This window comes from Peromyscus eremicus, chromosome 1 (assembly GCF_949786415.1).
Source record: "Peromyscus eremicus chromosome 1, PerEre_H2_v1, whole genome shotgun sequence".
NCBI classification, from domain to species: domain Eukaryota; kingdom Metazoa; phylum Chordata; class Mammalia; order Rodentia; family Cricetidae; genus Peromyscus; species Peromyscus eremicus.
Genome location: NC_081416.1, coordinates 188,118,079 through 188,137,193, shown reverse-complemented (window position 1 = coordinate 188,137,193; position 19,115 = coordinate 188,118,079). Strand labels below are relative to the sequence as shown.

General features: G+C 37.9%; 1 pseudogene; it reads right to left on the bottom strand.

Moving 5' to 3' along the window:
* The window catches only part of LOC131903560 (vomeronasal type-2 receptor 116-like), a 32,667-nt pseudogene extending 15,065 nt beyond the window's left edge, over positions 1 to 17,602 (bottom strand).
* Between the last annotated feature and the right edge of the window lie 1,513 nt (positions 17,603 to 19,115).

The window sequence follows — 19,115 nt, the reverse complement described above, 5'->3', positions numbered from 1 at the left end:
ATATTATAAAACACAACATGCTTATAAACCCTGAGGACATCACATTGTTAATACCACAGTGCTATGGAGGTGACATTACCTTCCAGGGGAAGAATACTATCTCTTCCCCATTTTCAGGTAGTTGGTTTTGTACTTGATTAGAAATCATTTCATGCAGACTGTGGGCCACAGCGTACATGGCACTGTACACACTGTAACTCTCTTCACTCATGGCCATGTCAAATATGTTCCCTGGCAAGAATGCCAAGGAGACCTTGGTCAGATAGTTATCCATAGTTTTACAATCTTTCTTTAAAAATGAGCAATTGAAGAATGAGTGCCACAATACATGAAGACAAATGTCTTCTAGGTATTTTAAGGATTGGCTGTCTGGGTAAAATCTGTAAAATTATCAATCTCCTCATTATGGTGTGAAAAAATAAGGGTCCCATGCAGTGCATCTAACAGGAAATAGTTATCAGATTTGGAATGATCCTAGTGTGAGTTCAGGATCCAGACTTTCCACATAACTAACCTCTGCTTTATATGTACTATTAAGCGCAATGAGAATCAGTGTCCCCATAAATAATAATTGCATTTGCTGATAATTCCAGGATCTGCACCTGATTTTTCCAGGAGGTGATCAGAAGTGAACCCCTGTTGACTAGGATCATTTCTACAAATGATCTGCAGACTCCACTTTTCTCCATTGCACTTCTCAAATCTGACAGCATCTGGGCACCTTTGTGATCACCTATGATGAACAGCCCAACCCAGTTCCAGTGGAAAAGAAGCATCAAAGCTACAATGCCAAGTGTCAGAGATGTGTCCTTGGGGGCCACCTGGTACAGGAAAGAAAACCTTCTTTGTTCACTCAGGGTAGTATCAAAAGGCCCAAAAGTAAGCTGTAGGGAAAAAACAATTGGAAAGAAGAACATTGTCCTAAAATTCAACTCAATTCTACAGCAATGGTTTGAAGCCTTTAGGGCAATCCTGCTTTGAAGATCTCTGTCTTCCTATGGGTTTATCAGAAAAGTACAGTGATGTTCTTCTGTCAGCTCAGCAGCTGCACATGAATCTACTAATGCATTAATTACTGTCTGTGGCCCCACAGCTCCACAGTCAGTGCCCCAAGCAGCCACTTGATTTTCCTTTTTGGCCAGAGATCCAGCAATAGTCATGTCTCTCCATTCATCCCAAAGCAAAAAGAAAGCACTGAATTCCAAGTCCCATCCTGTGTTGTATCTCTGTATGTATTCCCGGATCATCCAGACTCTGTATAGCTAATTCCAGTCAACTAGTTGCAGGCTCTGCCCCCTGAACCAAAACTCATTTTATTTAATTAATGCACACAAACTCACAGTGTGAATAATATTCCTCAGAAATACAGACAATATTCAGAGGTTTAATATTGTGTTGTGTCCATTCCACCCTTCCTTCCCCTTCTCTCTACTCTAAGCTACAAAAATGTAGATATGTCAACAGCGTCTCCTTTATTTCCCTATCCATGAAGAGTTACTCAAGCTTGTCCTCTTGTCCTCACAGACAGCTGAAATGTCACCAAGCAGAGCTGACATCATGTCTTATCCCATCACCTTCTCTCACCTGTGGAAATTTGTAAAGATCCAGCAGTGTTCCTATGTATTCAGATATTGCCCATGATAGTCCTGTAAGTACTGCAGCCAATACACTCTGTCTTGCACATCTGTAGTTAGGGATGCCATAAACAGGGCCTGAAAGTGAGCCAAAAAGAGTTGCCAGAGTGTGCCTTTGATCATGTGGGACATTATGAACCTCAAATCCCAGGGATGTATTAGGTAAAAGATAGGGATTGCTATTGATTTCCTCAATGACAAACATCATGGCCAAAATACATTAGTAGTTCCTCAACTTGAACCTGCACAGAAGGTAGAACAATATTTAGGAGGAAGACTCACACTACACAACCATAACATATGTGCAAGCAAATTGAAAATAGATTTTTTTCATACAACATATTCTAATTACAGTTTCCCCTCCACCAACTCCTTACAGGTTTGCCGCACCTCCCATCCCTCTCAATTCTACACTCCTGTCTCTCTGTCTTATTAGAAGTCAGAAAGATGTCTATAAATAATGATAATTTAAAATAAAAACAAACAAGCCAGAATTGGAGAAAACAAGCAAACAAACAGAAGAAAAAAAGCTAAAGAAAAAGGACAAGAGACACAAGAGAGGAAAAGACACACATTTTCATACACAGAAAATCATGAAAACAAGAAATCAGAAATAATAATTGTGCAAAAAAGTCATGTAATGTTAAAAAAAATTAACCTCCACCAATGCCATTAAGTTTATTTATTTATTCATTTTTGTTTTTCATCTACTATGGAGCATGGGTCCTGCACTTAAGAATTGTTTGAATACCCAGGGAGTCTCCATTGAAGAAAACTAATTTTTTTATTGCTACTGGGTTCGGGATGGAGGCTTGTGACAACTTGGAGTTGGCTTCTGAATTAAAGATGAGGGCTTGTGTCCACTTCCCCTATCAGTGCTGGCAACCCATCTGTCTTAGTGGTACAGGCCCTGTGCATCCTTCCCAGTCTCTTGAGTTCATATGTGTATCAGTCCTGCTATGTTTAGAAAGTCTTGTTTCCTTAGTGTCTTTGACTTTCTCTGACTCATATAATCTTTCCACCTCCTCTTCTTTCGGGTTCCCTGACCCTGAGGAAGGGGACTTTAAGAAGACAAATCATTTAGAACTGAATGTTCCATTGCTGGAGAAGACATCTCTGATGATAGCCGAGTGACACAATGATCTATGAATATGGCAGAATATCCTTAGGAGACATTTTATTGCTATATTTCTTTAGCAAAACTATAGTATTTGGTTTTTCCCTGGTTCCATGGCCTATCTTGTCTCAGGTTCTTGACAATTTGAAAAGTGCTGGGTTCCATCTCATGGAGTGAACCTAAAATCCAATCATGTATTGGTTGTTTAGTCTCACAAGCTTTGTGCCATTTTGCACCAGTATATCTTGCAGAAAGGACATCATTGTAGATTGGAGGGTCTACAATTAGGTTGGTGTTTACCTCCATGCAATCTCCCTGCAGACTGCCTTCCAGTACCATGAACACTAGTGTATAGGAGCAAAGACTCTAAGTCTATACTAGGTCAACTTCTCCATGTTCAATGAGTCCTGTAGTATTATCTCCAATAATAGGACTTTACCATTAATTTGTGGACAGCAACCAATAGCTTTGGCAAAAGCCTGGGTTGTTTGGGCATTTCTGGAGGGGTGGGGGTGCTCACAACTCAATTAACCCATCCCCAAACTAGAGATTTTCTTTGGTGGTGAGAAATATCTTATTGGGGCTTTCTCTCCCTGTTATTTCATGATTCCATTAAAATTTCTTTCATATATGTATATATTTTAGGAAGCTTCTACTGTATTGTTTCTATATGACTTAAAATGTTCTTTGTTTTATTTCTTTAAGACTATGAAAAACCCTGAATGTGAACCTCCCAATAACTTGAGCTCTAAGAGAGTAAGCGAAGATTCAGTTAACTTATATTTGTCATAAATTCTGTCCATGAGTTAGGATTAGGTCTTCAGATCTCCTAGAATTCAACTTTCAGTCTGCGCAACCATGAAAAACAAAATGTTTCTTGATCAAGCCACAAGTTACTAAGACATTGTTTAATTCAGGAACTTCTAGGCCATTCAAACTGTCTGACCATCAGTTGACATTTCTATAACAATTCACTTTTATATGTGTGTTGTGTGATATGTATATATGTTTCTCTGTGCTTTGTGTACATGTACATGATTGTAGACAGTGAAAACTTGAAATGGGGGTTGTTATCTTCTTCTGTATTTAATAACAGATGTTTTGTGACACATAAACTTGGATTTTTCCTACTTCTACCCCTCATTTCTCCAAAAGCAAAAGGATTACACATGTACAGTGCAATGACCCCCCATTTTGTTTTGTGATCTGCAAAAGTAAACTCAGTTCTTATATCTGAACTGCAAGCATCTTACCTTCTGATCTACTTACTCATTCTCTTAATATTAGTCACTAGTGAGGAAAATAACTTGCACTCTCTAACAACCAAATTTCCACACACATGGAAGAATATTATGACATTTCACAAGAAAAATATATTTGTTAAGATTTGTTTCATTGAAGTCATATTTTATACATAGTTCTTTGATTTGTGTGCCAAAGTTCATTCCCCTGTTGACATACTTTTAGTGATTTGTATAAATGCAATGTTATTTTCTTCATGTTGGTGCTTTCTGTAGAAAAGGAGATAAATATCACCTTAAACTCATGTGATAAGAAAACAGACTTTGTTCTATTTGTACCTATTTTCTCCTGTATTTTCATTATGAAATCATGTTGGATTTTTGTCAGAAGTCTTACTTCATTTAACCAGTTGATTCATTTTTTCTTGTCATTTTGTCTGTTTATATGGTAGATTATATTAATTGATTTAGAGTTGTTGAACCAGTCATGAATCTCTTGGGTGAGGCCAACATGATCATGGTGTATAATCATTTTTGGGTGTTCTTGAGTTTAGTTTTCAAGCATTTGATTTATGTCTAGGTTTATATGTGGTTTTTCTCTATTTTTCTTCATTTATGGTATGGTCTTTGTATTTTTTTGAAATCAGGGTAATACCACCTTCACAAAGTAAATGGTCTTTCTTTTTCTCTTTTTCTCTATTTGTGTAACAGTTTTAGATATATTAATGTTAGCTCTTCTTTGAAGGCCTGCAAAAATTGTACACTGACTCCATCTCACTTGAGATTGTTTTAAAATTGGGATATTTTTACTTAATGTTTTCTCTTATAGGTCTATTTGAACTATTAACTTCAATTATATTTAACATTGGTGGGTCATATGCATATCTTGAAATTCATTCATTTCTTTATTTTTTTCCAATTTATAGGAATACATGTGTTTTATAATATATTCTTTTGATTCTCTGAATTTTGTCAATGTCTGTGGTAATCTTTCCCCTTCCATCTCTAATTTTATTAATTTGAATCCTCTATCTTTTTCTTTTGTTAATTTGACTAACATGCTATTAATCTTAGTATTGGCTTCATTCATTCTTTCTATTGAAATTTTTATTTCTGGTTCATTAATTTTTGCCCTGATTTGATGAACTCTTACTGATTACCTTTATGAGTGTTGATTATTCTTGTATTTTTAAAGGTTTCAGGTATCTCATAAAGTCATTAATTTGTGGTCTCTCAAAGTTTTTCACATAAATCCACAGTTCCATAAACTTTCCTCTTGTGACAGCTGAAGTTTTGATATGTTATGATTTAATTTCCATTCAATTCTAGGAATGTGAATGCCTATCTATATTTCTTCCTTCAGTCAGTAATGGTTCACTTTTGTGTAACTTAACATCCATGAATTTGTGTTCTTTCTTTTTTGTTGTTTATATCCTGACTTAAAACATACAGTCTGACAGCATGAAGGATGTGCTTTAAATTTTCCTGAACATTAGAGACTTGCTTTTATCCTAATATGTAGTCTATTTTAGAGAAAATTCCATGAGCTTCAGAGAAGAATGTATATTCTTTAATTTTTGGTTGGAATGTTCTATAGATATATGTTAAGTCTATTTGATTTTGCAGAACTCCATATGCAAAGGATTATAAAAGAAACTTCCTATGTTATAAAATAATAGTAACAGTTAATATACAGGACCAAGAAAGGATTTGGAGAGCTACAAATGAGAATGACTAAGTCATATTCAAAGAGGGGCCTATCAGAATAGCAACAGATTTTTTCAGTAGAGACTACAAAGCCAGAAGAGATTGGGCTTATAAATTCTACAAGTAATGAAACAGCACTGATACTACCTCAAACTACTATACCTAGAAAAACTATCAATCATAGTGAGAGAGAAAGGTACACTATAGCGTGAATCTTAACAGGTCTTATTAATAAAAACAAACCTGGAGCCAGGTATTGGGGTGAATACTGGAAGATCAGAGAAGCAGAACAAGCCACAGCTACCTCACCTTGCCAATTCCTCAGCTGATCCTGTTTCCTCAGACTGGAAGCCTCTGAGTCCTCATCTGAATGAATCTCAGGTGAACTGCTGCTCAAAAGCCTAAAAGCCTAACCAGCTCTAGTTCTGGTTTTCACGCCTTATGTACCTTTCTGCTTTCTGCCATCACTTCCTGGGATTAAAAGCGTGAGTTACCATGCCTAGCTGTTTCCAGTGTGGCTTTGAACTCACAGAGATCAGACTGGATCTCTGCCTCCAGAATGCTAGGATTAAAGGTGCGAGTGCCACCATTTTCTGACCTCTATGTCCATCTAGTGGCTGTTCTGTTCTCTGACCCCAGATAAGTTTATTAGTATATTGGGGGACATAATATATCACCACAGTACACTTTTCAGAATATAAAGTGGTTGAAGAAAATTATGACCACTATCCCAATTTGGCAAAAGGCAAAAATATGAAAGATAGTTAGGTCTCAATAGTTAATGACTCGAAAACTTCTACCATGGAACTCCTACAGCTGATAAACGCCTTCAGCAATGTGGATGGATACAAGATTAACTCAAAAAATTAGTAGCCCTCCTATATGCTAGGACAAATGGACTGAGAAAGAAATCAGGGAAATAGCACACTTCAAAATATCCACAGATAATATAAAATACCTTGGAGTAACTCAGACTAAGCAAACAAGCATGTGAAAGACTTGTATGATAAAAACTTCAAGTCTTTGAAGAAAAAAATTTAAGAAGATATGAGCAGGTGGAAAGATCTCCCATATTCATGAATGGGTTAAGGTCAACATAGTAAAAATGGCCATCTTACCAAAAGCAATCTACAGATTCAATGCATTCCTCATCAAAATTCCAATACAATTCTTTACAGAACTTGAAAGAACAATAATCAATTATATATTGAAAAACAAAAAAAAATCCAAGATAGCTAAAACAATCCTGTAGAATAAAAGAACTTCCAGAGGTATCACAATCCCTGATTTCAAGCTATACTATAAGCTGCAGTAATAAAAACTGCATGTTACTAGCATAAAAACCAACAGCATGATCAATGGAATCTTAGAACCAGATATAAATCCAAACACTTTTGGACACCTGATTTTTGTTGAAGAATCCAGAAAGACACAATAAAAAAGAAAGCCTCTTCAACAAATAGTGTTGATCTAAGTAGATGTCTGCATGTATAAGAATGCAAAGAACGCAAAAAAAAACCATTTATCACCCTGCACAAAATTCAAGTCCAAGTGTATCAGTGACCTCAGAATAAAACCAGGCACATTAAACCTAACAGAGGAGAAAGTGGGGAGTAGCCTTGAATGCATTGACACAGGAGATGACTTCCTGAACAAAACACCAATAATTAGTCCTGGCACTAAGATCAACAATTAATAAATTTGACCTCGCAGAACTGGAAAGCTTCTATAATATAAAGAACATCATCAATAAGACAAAATGCTAACCTATAGAATGGGAAAAGGTTTTCACCAACTCTACTTCAGATAGTGGGCGAATATCCAAAATATATTAAGAACTCAAGAAACTAGATATTAACAAACCAAATAATCTAATTAAAATACCTTGGAGTAACTCAGACTAAGCAAACCTTCAACTGAAGAATGGATAAACAAAATGTGGTACATATACACAAGGAATACTACTCAGCAGAGAAAAACAATGACATCATGAGGTTTGCAGAGAAATGGATGGATCTAAAAAAAATCATCCTGAGTGAGGTATCCCAGACTCAGAAAGACAAACATGGTATGTACTCACTCATAGCAGGATACTAGATGTGGAACAAGGATGACTGGACTGCTACTCACATCACCAGGGAGGCTACCTGGAAAACAGGACCTTAAGAAAGACACGGGGATCACCCAATGACAGAGAAAAGGAATGAGATCTACATGAACAGCCTGGACATGAGTGGGGGTAGTGAAGGGCGAGGGTCAAGGGAAAGAGAGCTTGGGTGAGCAGGAGATCCCAGCTGGATCAACAATAGAGAGGGAGAACAAGGAATAGGAGACCATGGTAAATGAAGACCACATGAGAATAGAAAGAAGCAAAGTGCTAGAGAGGCCCACAGAAATCCACAAAGATACCTCCACAACAGACTGCTGGCAATGGTCGAGAGACAGTCCAAACTGACCTACTCTGGTGATGGGATGGCCAAACACCCTAATTGTCGTGCTAGAAACCTCATCCAACTACTGAGGGATCTGGATGCAGAGATCCATGACTAGGCCCCGGGTGGATCTCTGGGAGTCCAATTAGTGAGAATGAGAAGGGTTTATATGAGCGAGAATTGTTGAGACCAAGGTTGGATAAAGCACAGAGACAAATAGCCAAACAAATGGAAACACATGAAATATGAACCAATGGCTGAGGGGTCACCAACTGGATCAGGCCCTCTGAGTGGGTGAGACAGTTGATTGGCCTGATCTGTTTGGGAGGCATCCAGGTAGTGGGACCGGGTCCTGTGCTCATTGCATGAGTCGGCTGTTTGAAACCTGGGGCCTATGCAGGGTCCCTTGGCTCGGCCTGGGAGGAGGAGACTGGACCTACCTGGACTGAGTCTACCAGGTTGATCTCAGTCTGTGGGGAAGGCTTTGCCCTGGAGGAGATGGGAATGGGGGGCGGGCTGGGGGGAAGGTGAGGGGGGCAGGAAGGGGGAGAACAAGGGAATCTGTGGCTGATATGTAGAACTGAATTGTATTGCAAAATAAAAATTAAAAAAAAACAGTAAATTAATGAGCGAAAGTTTAATACATAAAAAAAAGTGTGGTACAGAGCTTATCTGAGAATTCACAAAAGAAGAACTCAAAATGGCTGAGAAACATTTAAAGAAATGTTCAACATCCTCAGCCATCAGGTAAATGCAAATTAGAATGACATGGAGATTTCATTTTTCACCAGTCAGAATAGCTAAGATCAATAACACAAGTGATAGCTCATGCTGGCAAGAATGTGGATCAAGGGAAACTCTCCTCCATTGCTTGTGAGAGAGTAAACTTGTACAGCAACTATGGAAATCAATATGGCAGTTTCTCAAAAAAACTGGAAATCGACCTGTATCAAGACCCAGCTTTATCACTCTTGGGCATATACTCAAAGGTCACTGCATCCTACCAGAAGGATACTTGCTCAATTATGTTCATTGTGCCTTTATCCATAATAGTCAGAAGTTGTAAACAATCCAGATGTCCCTCAACCAAAGAATGGATAAATAAAATTTGGTATACTTAAGCAATGGCGTAATATTCAGCTACTAGAAAAAATGATATGATGAAATTTTCATATCATTTCATATCATCCAAAAATGGATGGAACTAGAAAAAAATCCTTTGTAAGTAACCCAGATGCATAAAGACAAACATAATATGTACTCACTTACAGTTGGATATTATTTGTCAAGTAAATGGTAATCATGCTAGAATCCACAGACTTAGAAAGGCTAAGTAACAAGGAGCACTTTAAGTGGGACACATGGACCTCCCTGGGAAGGGGAAATTGAATAGATTTTCTAGGTGGGCAGGGAGTGGGGGTGATGATGGGAATTGGAAAAGGAGGGATCAGGTTTGGGGAAGGGATGGAAGGAGAGAGTACTGGGAGAGATGACTGGAATTGGGGTGCATTTTGAGGATGCGTCCTAGTCCAGCAGAAGCTCCTAGGAATTTACAAAGGTGATCCTAGGGAGGACTCCTAGTATTGGAGGATATGGGTCTGAACCACCCATCTCCTGTAACCAGGCAATCCTTCCAATGGTGGGACTGGGACACCAACCCAGCTACAAAACCTTTGACGTATAAATTTATCTTACTTTCAAGATGCACTGGGGTAGAGGAGACAAAGAATTTGTCAGATTGTCCAACTAATGACTTGTCTAATTTGAGGCCTAAGCCATGAAATGGAGACCATGCTTGACATTGTCTAGATGACTAGGAACTGGAGGCTGGATAGCCCAGAGACTTTGCATAGGAAAAAAATCAGTAAAATATTTCTTAATGATATTCTGCTATACTCATAGATGGTGCCAGGCCAATTGTCGTCAGAGAGTCCTTCACTGGCTACTGATGGGAGCAGATACAGAGACGCATAGCCAAATATTAGGCAGAAAGAGAGCTCAAATTGGAGATCTCTGCTGTGGATATCACTCTGTATGCTGTGAATGTGTTGCTCTGATTGGTTAATAAATAAAGTGATGATTGGCCATTAGCCAGGCAGGAAGTGTAGGTGGGACAAAGAGAGAAGAGAATTCTGGGAACAGGAAGGCTGAGTCAGGAGATGCTGCAAGCTGCTGGCATGAGAAGCAAAATGTAAAGGTACTGGTAAGCCACAAGCAAGGTACAGATTTATAGAAATGGGTTCATTTAAGATGTAAGATCTAGCTAACAAGAAACCTGAACCATTAGATCAAACAGTTTTAATCAATATAAGCCTCCGTGTGTTTACTTGGATTCAAGCAGCCACAGGGCCACGGGAGCCAGACAGGAACAGGAAAATTTCAGCTACAGATCTCCATTGGATCTCTCCCCTTGGAGCTTGGGGAACTCCACAGAAGAGGGTGGGTGGAAGAATTGTAGGAGCCAAAGAGGTTGAGAACACCAGGAGAACAAGATCAACAGAATCAATTAATCAGGGCTCTTAGGGGCTTACAGAAACTGATGCAGCAATCATGAAGCTTGTATGGGTCTACGCTAGGTCCTCTGTCTAGATGTGATGGTTGTTAGCTTGCTGTTTTGTGGGACCCCTAACAGTGGGAGTGGGGGTGCCTTTGACTCTTTCATTTGCTGTTTGGACCCTTTCCTTCTTACTGGTTGCCTCTCCCAGCCTTGATATGAGGGTCTGTGCTTAGTCTTATTTTATCTTGTTATGCACTGTTGGTCTGATGTCCCTGGGAGGCCTGCTGTCTTCTGAAGGGAAATGGAGGAGGAGTGGATCTGGAGGAGAGGGAAAGAGGGGGACTGGGAGGAGTGAGTGGGGGGAAAACTGCAGTCAGGATATACTAGAAACAAACAAAATAAGAACCCCTCACAAATCTAAGCAGGCACAACTATATTAAAATGTGACAAAACAGACATCCAACAAAACCTATTCAGAAGAGACAGTGAAGTGTCCTTTCTACTCACTAAAGGAAAAATCCAAAACCAGGGTCTAACAATCCTAATTAAATAAACATCAAATACAGGAGTCTCCAACTTCACTGAAGGAATAGTCTTAAATTTAAAAGCACAGAAATTAAATTTAACCTCTGCACAGAAATGGTGGGTGACTTCAATACCCCAGTTTCAACTTCAGACAGGTAACATGAACAGAATAGTAAATAGAGAAATTCAGAAGTTAAATGACATCATAAGTTAGTTTTACCTGTACATTTAACACACCCTGTGCACTTGCAATCATCAAGATAGAAGATATGTTTACAGAAAGTACTCTTTGTCCATTATACACACAGCATCCTTCAATAAGCAACCTATGTGAAAAAATACTTTCAAAATGTGTGCAACATATGAGGATTCTGGCCCAGAAACTTATTTTCTACCAACCAGTGGTCTGTGAGGGACAAAATTTTGAGTAGATAATTTTAACAAAAATATATTAGATTAAAAGCTTTTTTTTTAACCTCTACAGGGTCCATATGATATAAATGACTCCTTTATGTTTATATTCACTATGTACACAACAATGCAAAATTAAATGGGACAATGGTTCTCTATTGCATTGTGAGCACACAGGCTTAGAGCTTGGCATTTTGTTTCTTCTGGGAACCAAGACACAAACACATTGTGGGCAACTCAAGATGGGTATATATCATCCAAAATTCTTAGTACACATGAATTTTTCACTAAAAGATATTTATTAACTGTGTTTTTATTAGTTATACTAATAAAGTAAGAGAATTTAAAAAGAAATTTGTAAAAGAGTACTCAATATATGTATTTGCATGATCCAGAATTTCTGTGTAGATCATGTTTGCCTTGAAAACATAGGTTCACCTGTTTGTGCCTCACAAATGCTCTCAGATTAAAGGCATGAGCCACCATTATGGCCAGTAAGATGCTTGGTTCTGATAGCACATGGCTTTTCATAAAATGAATAATTAATATGATTAAAGTTGAAAAGGTGGAAATGTTACATTCCATAGGTTAATCGCTGTACATTTTTACATATGATAAATTATCATCCTATACCCTAAACTGACGTCATGGTGACAAATGAATATATATAAATATTACTGATAATTATGACAATGCAAAACTTAAAGAAATTAGTGCAAATAGTTTTAGAACAAAGAAGGAAAGCTGTATCATTTCTGAAAAATACATATTTGATAACTCATAAATATACCACATAAAATTAAAAGTTCATGTTTTTTTACATCTTCAGTATGGTATTTTATAAATATTTAGAATAAACATTACATTGTAGAAATGTTTTTTCATTTCTACACCAGATTTAATGTAAGATTTTTTAAAATTTTTTTATTACAAAATTTTCTATTCATTTTACATATCAACCACAGATTCCTCTGTTCTCCCTCCTCCCACCCCACAGCATTCCCTTCCAACACACTCCCATCTCTCCCTTTCAACCTCCTCCAAGGCAAGGTCTCCCATGGGGAGTCAGCAGAGTCTGGTACATTCAGTTGAGGCATGTCCAAGCCCCTCCTTCCTGCACTAACGCGGTGCAAAGTGTCTCACCATAGGCATTAGGCTCCAAAAAGCCATCTCATGTACTAGGGACAGGTCCAGATCCCACTGCCTGGGGGGCCCCTAAACAGTTCAAGCTAAACAACTGTCTTGCTTATCCAGAAGGTCTAGTCTAGTACCATGGGGGCTCCTCAGCTATTGGTCCACAGTTCATGTGTTTCCACTAGTTTGGCTAGTTGTCTCTGTACTTTTTTCAATCATGGTCTTGATATCTCTTGTTCATAGAATTCCTACTCTCTCTCATCAATTGCACTCCTGGAGCTCTGCCTGGGACCTGGCAGAGGATTTCTGTATCTACTTCCTTCAGTCACTGGATGAGGGTTCTATAATGACAGTTAGGGTATTCAGCCATCTGATCACCAGAGTAGACCAGCTCAGGCACCCTCTCAACTATTTTCAGTAGTCTATGGTGGAATCATCCTTGTGGATTCCTGGGAACAATTCCTAACACTCTGCTTCTCCCTATTCCCATGGTGTCTTCAGTTATCATTGTATGTCTTTCTTTGCTCTCCTACCCTGTTCCCATTCCAGCTCGAACCATCCACTTGTCTAAGCTCTCATCTCCCATTCCTTGCCATCCATTACCCCCCCCCGTCACCCCTAGTTTGCTCATGTAGATCTCATCCATTTCTCCATCACTGTATGATCAATGTGCCCTTCCTAGGGTCCTCCTTACTAGGTAGCCTCCCTGGAGCTGTGGGTTACAGTCTGGTTACCCATTGCTTTATATCTAGTATCCACTTATGAGTGAGTACATACCATGTTTGTCCTTCTGAGACTGGGTTACCTCACTCAGAATGATATTTTCTAGTTGCAGCCATTTGCCTGCAAACTTCATGATGTCATTGTTTTTCTCTGCTGAGTAGAACACCATTGTGTATATGTGCCACATTTTCTTTATCCATTCTTCGGTTGAGGGCCATGTAGGTTGTTTCCAGGTTTTTGCTATTACAAATTATGCTGCTATGAACATAGTTGAGCATGTGTACTTGTGCTATGATTGATTATTCCTTGAGTATATGCCCAAGAGTTGTATAGCTGGGTCTTGATGAAGATTGATTCCCAATTTTTTGAGAAACCACCATAATGATTTCCAAAGTGGTTGTACAAGTGTGCATTCCCACCAACAGTGAAGGAGTGTTCCCCTTGCTCCACACCCTCTCCAACATAAGCTGTCTTCCATGATTTTGATCTAAGCCATTCTCACAGGTATACGATGGTATCTCAGAGTCATTTTTATTTGCATTATCCTGGTGACTAAGGATGTTGAGCAATTCCTTAAATGTCTTTTGGCCATTTGAGATTCTTCTGTTGAGAATTCTCTGTTCAGCTCTATAGCCCATTTTTTAATTGGACTGTTAGTTGTTTTGATATCTAGTTTCTTGAGTTCTTTATATACTCTGGAGATCAACCCTTTGTCAGATGTGGGGTTGGTGAAGATCTCTTCCCATTCTGTAGGCTGTTGTTTTGTCTTACTGACCGTGTCCTTTGCCCTACAAAAGCTTCTCAGTATCAAGAGGTCCCATTATTAATTGTTGCTCTCAATGGCTGTGCTACTGGTGATCTCCTGTGCCAATACATTCAAGACTACTTTCTACTTTCTCTTCCATCAGGTTCAGAATAACTGGATTTATGTTGAGGTCTTTGATCCACTTGGACTTAAGTTTTGTGCATGGTGATAGATATGGATCTATTTGCATTCTTCTACATGTTGACATCCAGTTATGCCAGCACCATTTGTTGAAGATGCTTTTTTTTTCCATGGTACCATTTTTGGCTTCTTTGTTGAAAATCATATGTTCATAGGTATATGGATTAATGTCAGAGTCTTCAATTCAATTCCATTGATCTGCATGTCAGCTTTTATGCCAGTACCAAGCTGCTTTTATTACTATAGCTCTATATTTAGAATAAACATTACATTGTAGAAATGTTTTCAAATAATCAATAAGCAGATATTTATGTCCTTTAATTGGAAAAACTAAAAGATGAAAAATATCCACAGTAAAATAGGAAAAAAAATCTGAAAATCTGAGTTTTCATATACTTCTAATACATAAATTGTTTCAAGTTAATAATGTACAAATGCACACATAATGGATACAATGCTACTTGCACATACTAAGTCAATCATATTTTCAAGTGAGTGTTAAGAAAAAGCACTCCCATATAGTGAGAGAAACTGTCATTATTACTTTGTAGGGAAATTAACCAGCATGCATAAAAGATTCCATAGTGTGCATCAACATGTGCTTAAATCAGATGGTAGACATGTTTTGTACCTATTAGACATTATACTGTACCTATCAAATATTCATTTACCATTTCCCTAATTTTGACAAGGAAGTAAAATCCAATTAGACAATTAGACCACACAAAATTAGTGTCATAGACATAAATGCTAGCTGCACATCTTATGGTCCTTTATAGTTATGGGAATTAAGATAAATATATTTATGCAGCCACAATGAGGAAATTTAAGTGGAGAAAGACGGAACAATCTCTCTTTCAAATTACACACGTAGTTTCTCTCACTTATTGTAAAAAATTTTATCAAAAGCATGAAAGTGGTTGTGAGCCTTGAAGTGTATATGCTTGCATGTACCTCACTCTCTATGGAAAGTATAAGTTGAAAACGACTTGTCTAATCAAATATGTTAATTACTTATATCTTTTATAAGTTTATTTTAGTTTCTTTCTGACTTCATAAGATATCAAATTACATTGATACAGCACTCTCTCCCTTTATATATTAGACAAGCCACCCACAGAGAGCTCATGTAATTACAAGTGTGATCTTTGCAGATAAAAGATTTCTGCTGTACAACCTGAACGGGGGACTCAGGCTGCTGGATGCACAGTGGTGCCTGAGCTGCTGAGATTGGAAAGCAGAGGAGAAGAGAAGGAACAGGGACACCATCTGCTATAAAACAGAAGAATCTACTTCTAGCATGCAAGGTCAAATATCTAGTAGATCATACAGACCTGTAACCTTAAATGAAGTAAACAATGATCCCTGGAGCCAGTAGAGTCTTCCACAGAATATTCTATCTAGAGGCCAATTTTAAAATTTCCCCAGCTGCCTTCAGTAAGCCCATTTCAGAGTAAAGCTATTACAATATCTTTCATGTCAAATGACATTCCACACTTCATTTATCTACTTCTACTGTTGAATTGATGACTTACTCCACAACCACATTTCAGCAAACAGTAATGCTATACTGCCAAGTGTTCATCCTCAGTCCTTTATTTGTTTTAGGTGATTTTTTTGCCCATTGCCTCCAACCTAACTCCTGAACATGTATTTCCATGTTGCCTTTGTTGAGTGCAGACCTGACTGCAAGCTGCATTTCTCATTTACAGATACTTATTGTATGATTACCTACAGCTATTGGTATAACAGCCTGGGATAAAACACAGCAGACTTCTTTTAATCCCTCACACACAAGATTGGTTCTCTTTAGCAGGACCTTAGATACTCAAGCAGACTTGTCAAGACACTATGTCTTAATCTTACATCTTTGATAATGCCTAGAAACATCTTTCAGAAGCCCCACAACAGTCAATGTGTGCACAGAAACACATACATGACAATGAACAAATGCACATTGGATATATTATATATGTATCAAACAGGTAAACATGGTAAGTTTTCAAAGGATACAAATATTAAAAATCAGATAAAAGAATCTGAGAGAGATGAAGGCATTTCTAAAGCAGAGAGTAGGTCCCATCTCGTCCTGACATCCCTGTCCCAAAATCTTCAGCAGCAAACACAGACAATACTTGTCACCTCAGCCACACACAGGAAATTGCTGTGGCTAACATCAGTGACATTTTCACTTCTCATAGGAGCACAGCTAGACTTCTAGAGTCCCCTCAAACAGTCTGTCAGTCTTCAAGTTTATAATCTTTCTCTTGCAGAGCTATCATTGCAAACATCCAAATTTTCAGGAATTACAGACATGGCAGAGAATATAGGGGAAATTCCGAGTGTCTGCTGTGGAAAAGGAAAAGAGTAAAACCCAAATTGTTTCTTCCCTTCTGAAGATACCAGATGAGCCACTAGGAAGACAGCATTGCAGAAAGATCTAGGAATGGAAGAGAGGAAAGTTCTTAATGGAGTAAAGAGGGAAAAATAATGCTTGAATCTGTACTTCCCCTGGGGCACATGAATGCCAAACCTTGGAAAACAATAATTGAATAAAAGACTTACTCAACCATAAATCTCTGTTAAGTTTAGTCATTCTTCAGTCAATTGTTTTGTTGAGTGGGTAGGTATCAGAAGTAGAGAAAAATCCAACAATGTCTACATTTCCTTTACCAGTTAAAAAGTAATTCATTCTAATTAAGCACCTGCTGCTTCTGTAGGTATGGTGATATTTTATTTGCGCTGAAATGTGATTTTTATTTGTATGTTAATAAACAAAGTTGCCTGAAGCAAGCCATTTAGCAGAAGTCTGGCAGTGGTGGCACACACCCTTGATCCTATCACATGGCAGGCAGAGTCTCCATGTATTCAAGGACACAGTCAAACGGTAACCCGAACCTTTAATCTCAGTATGAACTATAGAGACCTGGAGGTCTGTATAGACAGGCAGTGACTAGGAAATCATGTGGTTGGGTTTAAAGCCAATGAGAAGATAGAACAGGCAAGGCAATAAAAAGTTGGGTCACACAGGAGAAGGTCTCTCTCTGAGGGGAAGGACGGCAGCGACTGGTAAGCTAAAGGCTTCGCTAGTGCTCTGATCTTTTGGGCTTTTAACTCTGTATTTGGCTCTGTGTTTATTATTTAATAAGAACATTTAGAATTTCATCTACATGTAGCAGCACACAAGAATGGGAATCTGCAGAAATCAAGAGATAAAAATCCAAGAGCACAGCATATTAACAATGTACTTGCCAACCCATGAGTATGATAAGGTGGACTCTACAGGGTCCAGCATGTATATACATAGCTTATGTGTTTGTAAGTGTTTGCTTATGATTTTATTGGTGACTGAAGCTATCCCTTGAATCACCCCAAGTTCTTTTTGACAGTATTCTTCACTCCCCTGTGGATTCATGCAATAATCTCTTCCCTCTGGCGTTGAATGGGAGACCTTGCTTTCAGAACAATAAAAAACATGCAAAAATTGTTGTTTTTAGCATCTTATCCAACCACAGGCAGTATGATTTCATCCAAGACCATAGAGAACCAGTGCCAAGACATGAAATCCACTCTGGATTCTGCCACAAGTGTGAACCAAGAAAGTACTCATGGGAAAGCCACTTATGGTGATACAAACTTGTTACAGTAGGATGATGCCATGGTAGATAAAAGGGGATAGACAAAAAAGGGCACATGCTGGGTCTGACCAAGACACAATAGCAGACATCATGTTCTGTAGAGCTAGAGACTATCAATTCTAGTTTTGGTTTCCATGGTGTTCATGAGTCACAGAATCCTTTTCTACAGATGTATGTCTGAACACCAGTGTTATGCCCATGCTCTTCTGTAAACAGTTTGTGTCTCTTTCTGATGAAACTAATGGTTCTGCTGAATTGATTTCCAAATGACCAACTTAATGTTAATGTAGAAACCAAGTTTCTTGTTTGAATCTGAACTTTGACTTTCTTTTATATTCTTTTATCCACCATGAACCACTGAATTAAAACTGACAATGCCCTAGCATATGTCTCTGGTAAAATGACACAATTTTTACAATATAAAGTATATAAGAGGTATACCACATAATTTACCAGTTAAATGGTAATTCATTCTGATTAAGCACCCGTTAATTCTGTAGGAGCATACAAGAATGGGAATCTGCAGAAAGCAAGAAATAAAATCAAAGAGAACAGCATATTAACAATGTATCTGCCATTGTTATATGCTACATATACATATAGGTCAAGCAGTCATAGAAAGATCAAATTGAACTCTAAAGGATATGCTAACTAAACAGAAATGGGTAACAAAATCCCCCAGAAATAGATTGCATAATACAATCTATTAACCTTAAATTTTCTCAATGCTAATGAGAAAGGAACATTGGATAATAAAAAAATTACAGTATTGTAAAGAGACATTGGACAATAAAAAAATTACAGTATTAAATCAGTCTATTTACTTTAAGAATATGCTGACCTCAGGATGCAAACCAGGATATGTATTACATTATGGACAAGGTTTTGCTTTTGTTTCTATAGGAGAAGAAATGCTTGGACACCATCAAAATTGATAAAGGTTCAATTTGAACAAGAGAGACATCTTAGTTAGCAGAGGTGATAGTTCATCAACCAGCATGACTGTTCAATTTAAATTAACTTATACAACTAAGAAATGCTTTTCTTTAATCATATATAACTCGCCAAAAGGGAACCTCCCCAAAGTTAAAGTTTGGGAACCATTTTTGT